General features: G+C 32.3%; 1 protein-coding gene across 7 annotated transcripts in view; it reads right to left on the reverse strand.

The window, feature by feature from the left end:
• LOC140447279 (cyclin-dependent kinase-like 4) overlaps window positions 1-11,858 on the reverse strand; it is an 86,756-nt gene extending 74,898 nt beyond the window's left edge. For 5 of the 7 annotated variants that reach the window (XM_072539853.1, XM_072539846.1, XM_072539851.1 and 2 more), the window contains exon 1: window positions 11,741-11,858. The gene's annotated coding sequence lies outside the window, so the exon portion shown is untranslated. The other 2 variants (XM_072539848.1, XM_072539847.1) reach the window with 2 other exon arrangements.
• Window positions 11,859-12,437: the final 579 nt, after the last annotated feature.

Here is a 12,437-nt window from a genome sequence, read left to right on the forward strand (position 1 = left end):
TATTCTCTTTGTTGTCATTCGGCTTATATGATTTTTCCATTCTACCTTCTATTTCTTACCTAGTCGTTGATCTGTATATCTGTACTTCTAACTCTGTCCCATAGTGTCTTACCATCGATTTTTTCTAAGGGTTTTCATCTCTGCTGTTTCTAACATCCTTTTCGTCCTCACTGTGTCAGGTCATGTTTATGCCGCGTATGTCGTTATTGGTCTGATGACTGTTTTGTAAATTCTGCCTTTCATTTCTTTACCGACATTTTGATTTCTTCATATTATTTCATTCAGGCAATCTGCGGCTCTTTTTTCTCTATTCACTTGATCTTCCACTTCTATTTCGAGCTTTCCGTATCTAGATATATGATGTCTAGATATTTAAACTCCATCACTTGTTCTATTATCTGACCTTGTAGCTCAAATTTACATCTTAGTAAATTTGCTTTTGTAGCCATGCATTTTGTCTTTTTTGGTTAAATTACCATGTTTAATTTTCTGTCGCTTATACTAAATTGATGCGACATACGTTCTAAATCAATAAAATTTTAAATCAATGTATATATCAATAGAATGTGAGATCGGCAACACCATTTTCAGAAACAAAAAAGACAAATAACCAAAAGAAATACAAATGAGAATAATAAAAGAAAAACAAAATTGGGAAAAACACCTGGACTTATAAAATGCGCATACCAGAAGCTTCAAAATTGTCTGAGCGATATTTCAGACAGTAATTGTCTGATACTTCTAAACAATTCTGCAAAAACTTTTAAAACCTTTATTTATTGACACAAATCCGCATTTTCCTGCTCTTTCTTACACGTCCTTGATAATCCAGAAATGTATAACATTCATTACTTTCATTCTTATCACTATTAAATCAATATACTATAATTATTGCAAATATATTCATCATTCCGTATAAGATAATAAGCCAATGAATGTACCTACATAGAAATCTTGTGAAACAACCATTAATATTAGGTTTCTTTCGCAAAGAAAATAAATACTTAAAAACTAGGGGAATCAAATAGGCCATCGAAACCGTTCTGGCCCCAAATCCTTGCAGATAACGATCGCGATCAGTTCCTAATATTTATGTTTGTGCCGAAAAAACGAAGTCCACGATTTATCGAGGAAAGATAATATTTTTCCACCCAATTCGGGAAAGGATTTCTTAGTTATGTTTGATTGATATGCCATTTTATTGTGTTTTAATTGTCGTTTGGTTCTAATTAAATAAAATGTTGAGTTTAAAGTAAATGAAATATGGGAGGTCTGGTTGATTCATGCTAAAGAAACGTACAATTTTTTAAATTGGACACCCAATAGTAAATATTTATTGTTGGTATACAGGGTGGGTCGAAACTCTGAATGAGTATTATGATACTTTATTATTTATTAAGCATTTAGTATACCTTATACCTAACTGCTTTAATTTGTGAGTCATTATTTTATGCCAAACATTAATTAATTGCAACAAAAATTAGGTGAAATTTTATAAGGCTAGGAATGAAGTTGCTATAAAAAAATGTATAATTTCTGGTACAAAATGAAGCGCCAAGAACAGAAAGAGCCATCGTAATTTGGATTGACGAATTAATTCAAAGAAGAAGTCTTGTAAGTGGTTATTTATTATAGGAAAAAGTTCTTCAGTTTTATGAGTTAATAAAACAGTCAAAGCCACCAACTTCCACTTCCCAAGCTGGTAAAGAATTTTCAGCTAGCAAAAATGGCTAACCAGGTTTATAAAAAGAAACGCATTTCATAATATCAAGATTACAGGAGAGAGTGCTACAGCAGATGAAGCAGCAGCAAAAATATTTCCACATGAGCTAGCGAAAATTATTGAAGATGGGGACTATTGTGCCGATCAAGTATTTAACGCTGATGATGAAACGGGACTCTATTGGAAAAAATGCTTAACTGTACTTAAATCGCAAAGGATGAAACAATTGCAAGTGGACATAAAGCAAGTAAATATCGAGTAACATTATTACTTTGTAGCAATGCATCAGGAGATCGGATGTTGAAACTGCTCTTAATAAATAAATCTCTTACGCCACATGCTTTAAAAGGCATAGATTTAAAACAACTGCCGGTGCATTGGATGGCAGTAAATTTTCTTTGCAATAAATTAGAAAATCATTTTTTTATTAATGACTTCAATTCTGAACAAGCACATAAATTACAACGTGAGCTGCAGAACTGCATGTCAGGATATCGTGAACTACATAAAAATTACTAGCATCATCATCGCAAAGTTTAATTACTGATTACATTGTCAGAAAAGGAAGGGCTACATAGAACGAGAATGAAGTTTGCGAGTCGCCTTTACCGCAAATATCTATCGCAGAGACAGTTTCTTCTGGTGATGAAGATGATTTCGAGCCACTTCGCAAACGGTGCAAACCATTATCAGATAGCGATAATGATTAAAAATGTAAATGTAAAACTATATGTACCTATTACTTTCCCATAAAATAAAATTAATTAAGTTTTGAATACAAGTCTTTTTTAAGCTTTTGTATGAATATCTTTTGAGATATTCGAAGTAATTTATCATGCAGCCTATTTCTTATATATATATATATATATATATATATATATATATATATATATATATATATATATATATATATATATATATATATATATTCAAAATTCACATAAATAGCCTTTTATTTTCTTGACATAATAAAATATAATTATAGCCCACGACTATGTAATATTGAATTTTAGGATAATTGTCTAACTAAAATTATTATTATTATAATTTGTTTTTATTCTTCAACAGTTTTATTTTTAATATTTTTTAAAGTATTAACGAATAATACGTTATTTAAGCACTTGTAACTAAGATTTTTCGTTTTTATAATCAAGTAAAATCTGTCACGACAATTCTTACTTTCTGGTAAAATACCATAAACTACACACGCAACACGGGCCCCGAATTACCTGGGTATAATACAAAAAGGGGCACAAAAACCCACTCACCCTCATACACATGATGTCGCGAAAGTACAGTCAATACACAGCAAAGAAAACCCAGTTCGGCTATCATTAATAATCGCACGGCATAGCACATTGGGAGCCATGACCATCAATCATTTCCAAATCCAGCCGAAATGTATCGGAAAAGCCGGAAAAACTAAACTAACTCACCGTGCGGACGATGTTTACAAACTGAAGTTCGCGGGTTCAAATAAATCGGCGACGGCTGATGGTTTCCAACTTCGAGACCGTTTGACGACTAACGATGGGGATATCGAGCACGAGACTTTTCTACCGTGACAAACTATGCTTGAATTGAAGGAAACTATTTTCGCTGTGATGGAAAAGCCACTGGTTTCTACAGGTGAGTTTTTTGCCAGTGACGGAGAAAATAGATTTAATCTATAAACCGCTTTGAATATATTTGGAATAAGAAAAAAAATATTGGTTCGAATCTTTTGTTTATCTGGAGAGTCAATTTTATTTTTTTTTTAGGAAGCATCGTGTCGTATGTAGGGATGCACGTAGGATGTCCCGTCCCGCACTTTGTCATGTATTTTGCCATCATGCTATCGGACGGGACCCCGATTTTTGCTGTGGGATGAGACGCGGGACGGGAGAGCGATTTTTCTGCGGAATGGGACACGGAACAGGACTAACGCTTTGTCACACGGGACGTCCCGCATGTCAATACTAATATTTCATATTGATGAAACATAATTAATACATATATAATTAAAAGAAAATTTTAAAATGTTTACGACAATTCTTTTTTTTTTCAAAAAAATTGTTTGGATTTAGGTAATCCTAATAAACCGCCACTTGACAGTACGGCGACACCACCAGATGATGATACTTTTGAGTTTTACCGTGAACGTGATATATAAAAAAAAAACTTTTACTTCCCTACTTCCTTCTGTGTCAGTATGGGATTTACTAGAACCAATATAAGGTTTCCTAAAAAACTGCAAAAAAATTACGGACTTACTAGGAGGGAAAAGTATGTCAATACTGACCAAAACAATGAGGAGGAATGCAATTTGAAAAAAACGGGTGTCGCAGTCCAGTGGGACTGCCGGTAATATACACGCATTCGCCGTTACAAATTTATTTGGGAGTCAATCATTAGATATGTTATGCTATAGGTAAGACATAGCAGAAAGAGAAACAGAATTAATAACAACTTACTAACAATTAATAAACAACATTTGACCTGTAATATGAGTATAGTAAATGAAGGATTGAATCAATATTTTGATAAAAATGTATATTTTTATTTTCATATATGTATGAAAGGAGTTGAATGCAAAAATTTTTTTACACATACTCTGCAGTAAAATTCATTGTTTAGTTTGTTATTAATATAAAAATACATTACACTAAAACATAATTCACTATAATACAATACAAATTAAAATGCAATATTCATAAGTATTTAAAAATGACAAGAATATACATAACTTTTCTACTTACGCATATGTTTAATTTACCATGTAATAATATTAATAAAAAAGTCCTCCCCGGCTGGGAATCGAACCCCGGTTTCTCGCGTGACAGGAGGGGATACTGACTACTATACTACCGAGGACATGACACAAACGTATTTCAAAATTGACAGTTCTGGGTCATACAGTGATTTATTGAAATTATTATTTTGAAATACAAAAGACTAATATAATTATGAACATTTAATAAATAATACAAAACATATCACATAACTAATAATATTAATAAATATTTTATTATATATAGGTATAATATTATATGTATATATATAATATACCTATATAATATTAAATATATATATACAAAAGGAACATTTTTATATTCGAGAGAGGAAGAGAGAGAAAATATATCTTTTGTCGCTCTCTTACTCATTATCTTACATATGTGATGATTTCACAGATTCACTCCCATACAAATTTCCAACGTGGAGTGCGCGTATAGAAGTATAACTTCAAAAATTTTGTTAAATGTTTTGGAACATGCACTTGGTCCCGCTTATTTCAAACATGTGTTTTTTTCTGATCCCTTAACCCCAGTTTGCCGGAAAAGAGGAAAAATCGAATTAAAAAATCTACAGTTTTTTCGATTTTCCGGCAAAACGGTGCATAATTTTTAGCCACATATTCAGATTTTTTTAATCAGCAAGCCACCCTTAATCGAAATAATTCAAATTTTAAATAAATTATACACTTTTAATTTGCTCGAAATTTTCAGCTAATTACATCCAAGTGGAAATTTTTCTCACAAACAGTTAGATGTAGGAAAATTCTGAGTATGGCAGAAGAACGAACGGCCAATTTTATGTAAGAAATGTCCATTCGCTTGACTCTCGGACCAAAATTGACGCCAATATAGCCGATTAACGAAATCTGATAAAATCCAATGGTCTACAGTTTTTTCCATTTTCCGGCAAAACGGTGCATAACTTCTAGCTACATGTTTATTTTTTTTTAATCAGCAAGTCACCCTTAATCGAAATAATTCTAATTTTAAACAAAATTTTTACTTTTAAAAAACGAGCTGCCAATTTTATGTAAGAAATATCCATTCGCTTGACTCTCGGACCAAAATAGACGCCAACATAGCCGATTAACGAAATTTGATAAAAATCCAATGATCTACAGTTTTTTCGATTTCCCGGCGAAACGGTGCATAATTTCTGGCCACGTGATTAGATTTTTTTCAATAATTGAAATAATAATTGAAATAATTCAAATTTTAAACAAAATATACACTTTTAATTTTCACGAAATTTTCAGCAAATACAGACATCCAAGTGGAAATTTTTCTCACGAACTGTTAGATGTAGGAAAATTCAGAGTATGGCAGAAAAACGAGCGGCCAATTTTATGTAGGAAATGTCCATTCGCCTGACTCTTGGACCAAAATTGACGCCAACATAGCCGTTATTTTTTTTAACAGCAAGTCACCTTTAATCGAAATAATTCAAATTTCAAACAAAATATCCACTTTTAATTTTCACGAAATTATCAGCAAATACAGACATCATGGTGAGAATAGAAGGGGATACGACAGAGGCAGTTGCTATTAAAAACGGAGTTGGACAAGGCGATACCTCATCAACAACACTTTTTAATCTAACTTTGGAAGCTATTATCAGAAAACTAGATATGAACGGCTGTATTAATACAAGATCCATTCAAATATGAGAATATGCGGATAATGTTGCTATAATATGCCGCAATGGAAGGGTACTAACCGAAAAAGCTATAGATTTGAAACGGGAAGCCGCTGCATTCGGCATAAATATAAATGAAAGGAAAACAAATTATATGGAGTGCACAAAGTCGAATACCACTATACCTATAACACCAGTCAAGAAATAAAAGCACGTATTCTTAGCGATAATAAGTACTTTTATGCATACAAAGACTTAATAAAAATTAAAAGTGAAACTGGAACAAACCATGAAGTGGAGATATCCAGGAGTGGCTAGTATACCTGTTGAATACAAAGCACGTGGTGTTCGTGTGTATTATTACCTGATTGTTTCCGGTAATAACATTCTTTTTAATGCCTTTAAAATGATTTATTAATTTCAACTACCTAACTTAAATTTTGCCTTACCCTGGTATACCAAATTTATTTTACATCGCAGTCACTCATTGTTTTACATTCTACCACCTTTTTAAAATACCAAAAATTGCTATTGATCCTACTACACACAAAACAAAATTCTTCACTAAAAACTGCCTATTCACAAACTTAAGCACAATGACTTTTGCTCCTACTACATCATTCCACTTGACATTGACGGGTACTAACTGATTTTTCATATCATCTTTCTATCAGTTGGCCCAAGACTCCAGAACAGATCAGAGGTAATGTAAGTCGATAAAACCTCACCAGCTACAGGGGGTCATGTAAGATGCCCCCATTTTCAGTTTTTAATAATCAACAAGTTAACAGTCTATTGCATTTACCTTGATAAATACCATGAGGATTATTTTTTAATACGGATGTCCTTCCAATGTTTTTATGTGGCCATATAATGTTTTTAACAACTTTTTATGTAAGTAGTAAAAAACCAACGTGTTATTTCTATATATTTAAATTTTAACTTACTTGTTTTTTAATATTGGTATTTTTACTCTGTCTTTTAGTAAACTGATGATGGAATGATTTAATTCCGAAAAGATCTTCTTTAAAATAAAAAATTTTAGCTTTTAATAAGCATTTTTTATACCTTAATACACACGAACACCACATGCTTTGTACTTAATGAAAAGTAAGTTAGTGAATCGTGAGTCTAAGCTTAGAATCTACAAACCAGTAATTAGACCACTGGTCACATATGGATGTGAAACGTGGACCCTTTCAACCACTGATGAAAATCAATTGAGAATATTTGAACGCAAGATATTGAGAAAGATATTTGGACCAACCCATTGTAGAAACCCAGATATCGTTAGATTTGAAAAGTCACAAAGACTAAACTGGTTTGGCCACTTAGAAAGAATGCCAGATAATCGAGCTGTAAAAGTAATCCAAAAATAGAAATCGAGCAAATAGGACAAGAGGAAGGTCCCGTAAAAGGCGGATAGACGATGTAGAGGACGATCTTAAAACCATGAACATCAGACAGTGGCGAAGGAAATTATGCGACAGGGCAGAATGGAAGATTATTGTTAAGAAGGCCAAGACCCACAAAGAGTTCCATAACAAAGTAAATTCCATAACATCTCGAATATTTAAGATTTGTCTCATATTTCTCATGCTACTCTAAGTATGTATGCAGTAAAAATATATACCTACTTATTTTTGTTTTAATAGGTATTCGAGTATATGACAATTCGCTATCGCTTAGTTATAAGTATTCCGTTGTACACCCCAATAACTTTTACAGTCGAACCGTTGCGTGATAGGTGAAATTCAGGGGCGTTTCTGCAATTTTTTTTTAATCAATATAAACGTAGAACAACTACGTTTTACTTGTAACGTAATGCCATGCTAGGTAGCAATGTATGTATATGAGCGAATGTGCGCCTGAAAGTTCTTCACCGTTAATTGAAGACCTACATACACACGGTAACGACTTTCGACGGTATTATTAGAAACGTCCTTGAAATTTATTCGCAATTAGATATTAATTGAGGGCTCTTTGATCGCACCTTTCGATAATACGTTCTCGTTTACTTTGGTACTGAGACATTTCATGTACCGAAAAACTATTTATCAGATTATAAATCAGATTTTTAACTAAGATCATGTTTAATTGAATATTATTCTTTCTAATAATTCGCACCGTATATTTCAAGGTTTAAGATCAAACCTCTGTGTAATAAACCACATAACCAGTTATAGGCTGTTCACACTTTTTCAAAACAATAAACACACACATAATTTTTATTGTTAATAACCGATCTATGTACTTATGTTCGCTCTAAAGTTGACGGTTTAATTCATAAATTAATATAATTGGTCATTGGTCTAAATTGGTACGCACAACGCGAACAACAAACGGTTGGTATTGTTTATTTCTCTGTATGTGTGGAGTTGCGGATAGAAAATAAGATTTAATCTTTATCCAATACATACAGGGTCTTGTGAAAGTTGTGGTATAAAGTTTGTAGAATCGTAATATGTTTGTGGTGAAATTTTATATTATTTATTAATATTAAAGAATAGAATAAACAAAGAAGAGAACGATTAGAAGAAGAAATTAAGAAAATAGTGGAGCAATGTATCGAACTAAAAGCGGCCACCAACTATCCTACAAATGAGATAAAAATCAAGCAATACACATTTGACATTTGACAATGATGTCAAACAAAGCAAGGTATGTAATCTTAATAGCCGAAATCAATACAAAAATAGGGGAAGAAGAAAATTAAAATGAAATTTTAATAGGACCATATGGATTTTGAGAAAGAAATGATAGAGAAGAAATTCTAGTAAATTCAGAATTTAGAAAAGAGAAGATGGACCTGGCAAAGATCAAATGGGACAAAAAATAATGAAATAAACTATAATATTACGTAATGACGGATAAGCACGATAAACACAGGTAGCGATCATAGAATGCTAAAAACACGTATAAGAATTAACACCAAGACAGAAACAAAAAAACTTATAAATGTCAGACAAAAAACAATAAATATAAACGTACTAAAACAGAGAAAAATCGAATACGCACAAAACTAACAGAGCGTACTTAACTAATCGACTATAAGAGTCAATATTTGAAATCCTAAATAAAATTTAACGAATACTAAAATATCACAAGATTTAATAAAAAAGAGACAACAACTTTTGCAAGACCGAACACTTTATATGGGGCCATTATTTGCAAAACTCGCTAATCGATAAAATTTTCGAATTTTTTTTTTTTTTTATAAGTTTATTTCAATTTTAAATAGGAATCGAATGCTATAATCAGAATTTCCCAAAACTCTTTCTTTAGCATTCAAATGCTGTCGAGAAAATTATAGTTATTTGCAGAACTCGCTCTTTGCTTTAAATGTTTACCTGCAAAACTCACTGTTTGCTGTACCACCAATGAAATTTGCCGGTTGGTTCACGTGGAACACGCTACTAAAACAGCTGTGTTAAAGAAACAAATTTAAGAAAGAGAGGACGTTATGATGTACTTAACAGCAGCATATGAAAATGTTATTTTTAATGGAAGTTGAGAAAAATGCAGTAATTAGCGTTCGAAGATTATCTGCCTATTTGCTTATCTATTAAAGTATTAAGATCAATAGCGGGCATATAATTAAGAGACAGACAAACCAACAGAAGTATACGCGAACAATGCAAAATTCAAAATATTAACAGGAAAGAACATGTAAACCTAATGAGACCAGATAGATTAGCGAACATCTGTAAAATCAACAAGCCGTATAGCAGAAGACCCGTTGGAAGACCGCCAAAAAGGTGGAAAGATAATGTACAGTCAACAACGACTGAAACAGAATAAGAGGCAGACAAACAGGAGTAATCCTAGTCGCACGAAGAAGAAGAAGAAAAAGAAGAAGATTATCTGCCATATACCTATCCCACAATTTCAAAATCTTCCGTAGGAAATATCTTACACAACGAAACTTTACATCTTTTTATTTTACAAAGCTATAAGCACTGCCACAAATAAGTGATTCACAGATGGTTTTTAGAAAGGGTCTAGGAACTAGAGAAACATTATTCGGAGTCAATGTTCTGACACAACGATGTCTGAATATGAATCAGGACATATATGCTTGCTTCATAGACTTTAAAAAAGCTTTTGACGGAGTTCAACATGAAAAGCTTTTAAGTATTCTTAAGACCAAAAACATAGATAGTAGAGATCTACAAATTATGTCGAATCTGTATCAAAATCAGAAAGCAAGAATAAGAGTCGAAGGAGAACTGACAGAGGAAGTAAGTATACTTAGAGGAGTTCGACAAGGGTGCATACTTTCACCACTCTTATTCAACGTCTACAGTGAAGTTATATTTCAAGAAGCTTTATTGGATATTGTGGAAGGTATTTTGGTCAACGGAAATAGCATTATTAATATTAGATATGCGGACGATACGGTCATATTTGCAAGTGACATGGAAGATCTACAGTACCTAATACAACATGTATACAATGCATGTGGAAGGTACGGACTGCAAATGAATCTCAAGAAAACAAAACCAATGATATTCTCAAAAAAACCACAAAATGTAGAAAACCTGATCATCAATAATACAACGATCGAAAGAGTAACAACATATAAATATTTAGGAACGTGGCTAACCGAACATGGAGATCAAACAAAAGAAATCAGATCTAGAATAGAAATGGCAAGAAACACGTTCATAAAATTGAAGAACTTACTTTGCAACCGTAACCTTAATCTAGAGATCCGCACAAGAATGCTACGTTGTTACGTTTTTTCTACTTTACTATACGGCATGGAAGCGTGGACAATAAAACAGTCTGAAATTAAAAAATTAAACTCCTTTGAGATGTGGTGCTACAGGAGAATCCACACAATATCGTGGACTGAAAAAGTAACTAATATAGAGGTGTTACAAAGAATGAAAAAAGAATGTGAAGTCATAAAAACCGTTAAAATTAGAAAGATTCAATATCTGGGTCATATAATAAGGGGCGAGAAGTACGTATTACTTAGATTAATTATGCAAGGGAAAATACAAGGGAAGAGAAACCCAGGACGACGCAAAATATCCTGGCTAAGAAATTCGAGAGAGTTGTTCGGTTGCAGCTCATTAGAATTATTCAGAAACGCGGCCAATAAAATTAAAATAGCGATGATGATTTCCAACCTCCGATAGGAGAAGGAACCTGAAGAAGAAGAAGCACTGCTACAAGGAGATTTTCCTGCTCGTGAAGAATTCACTAGATGATATAAAAAGGTGCAAAGGAACTAGTGATGATTAAGTAAATTTCCTGGTTAACAAAAGATATATATATAAAAGATATGACGAATTCAATTATGTTTCCCCCAATCGTCATATTGGTCAATTTGTATTTGTAATAATTTATGAACTTTTTTCCCTCATTCTATAATTCCAGTCTTCGAAATCCGTTCACTGATATTGAACATTCTCTGCAATTATTCAGTATAAATATCTATTATTTTCAGTTTACATTACACTTTCCTTTTGTACATATTACTGTTACCACTTAAAATCGACCCTCAATAGACCTCTTAGGTCGAGTGGGAGGGTAGTTAAGCCACTCACATCCAACCTATCACTTAAATTAAATATGGTGAAAAAAAAAGGTACTTACCAAAATAAATGAAAAATCACCTAAAATATAATGATATGAAATTCTGTATATTAACACTTTTTACACTGACATTTTCATCTAAATAATTGGTAAAAATGATCATGTGACGTTAATTGTATATGTCATTTCTTAGGTTACTAGCTGATAATGATTTTTCTTGATGGCTGTACGTCATAAAAATTTTTAAAGTATTTAATATTAACAGAAAGCACCTTGGTGGCGCACCATACTCGTTCGGATATAATAAGCGATTCTTTTTAAAGACAATAAATCCAACTATATTATTTAGTACCGATGCAATTACTCAACATACACTACAAGATACAAAATGTATAATAAGTTAATTGGCTGTCTTAAATAGGTCTACATCGGTATTACGTAAAAAAATTTAAATATTTATATTTGTGCAGTGACATTATTTTTTGACCAATATCCCTAGCATAATATATGATTTTTTAAATCTTATCTTATATGTATTTTATAGGGAAAATGGTTTTGTTATGATTTTACTTAAATCCGATGTTAATAGCACTGTCGGAAAACGAAATTGTCCGCGTATGCTCTCAGAACACGATACAAAACAGCACTAACTGCATCACATTTAAAACAAGTCATTTGGCAAGTGACTTTTTTATCAACAGTAAATAATTTTTTCTTTAAATTGTAAAAAAACTGTTAGGAGTGAGTGAAGCCAAAA

This window comes from Diabrotica undecimpunctata, chromosome 8 (assembly GCF_040954645.1).
Source record: "Diabrotica undecimpunctata isolate CICGRU chromosome 8, icDiaUnde3, whole genome shotgun sequence".
Lineage (NCBI taxonomy): Eukaryota > Metazoa > Arthropoda > Insecta > Coleoptera > Chrysomelidae > Diabrotica > Diabrotica undecimpunctata.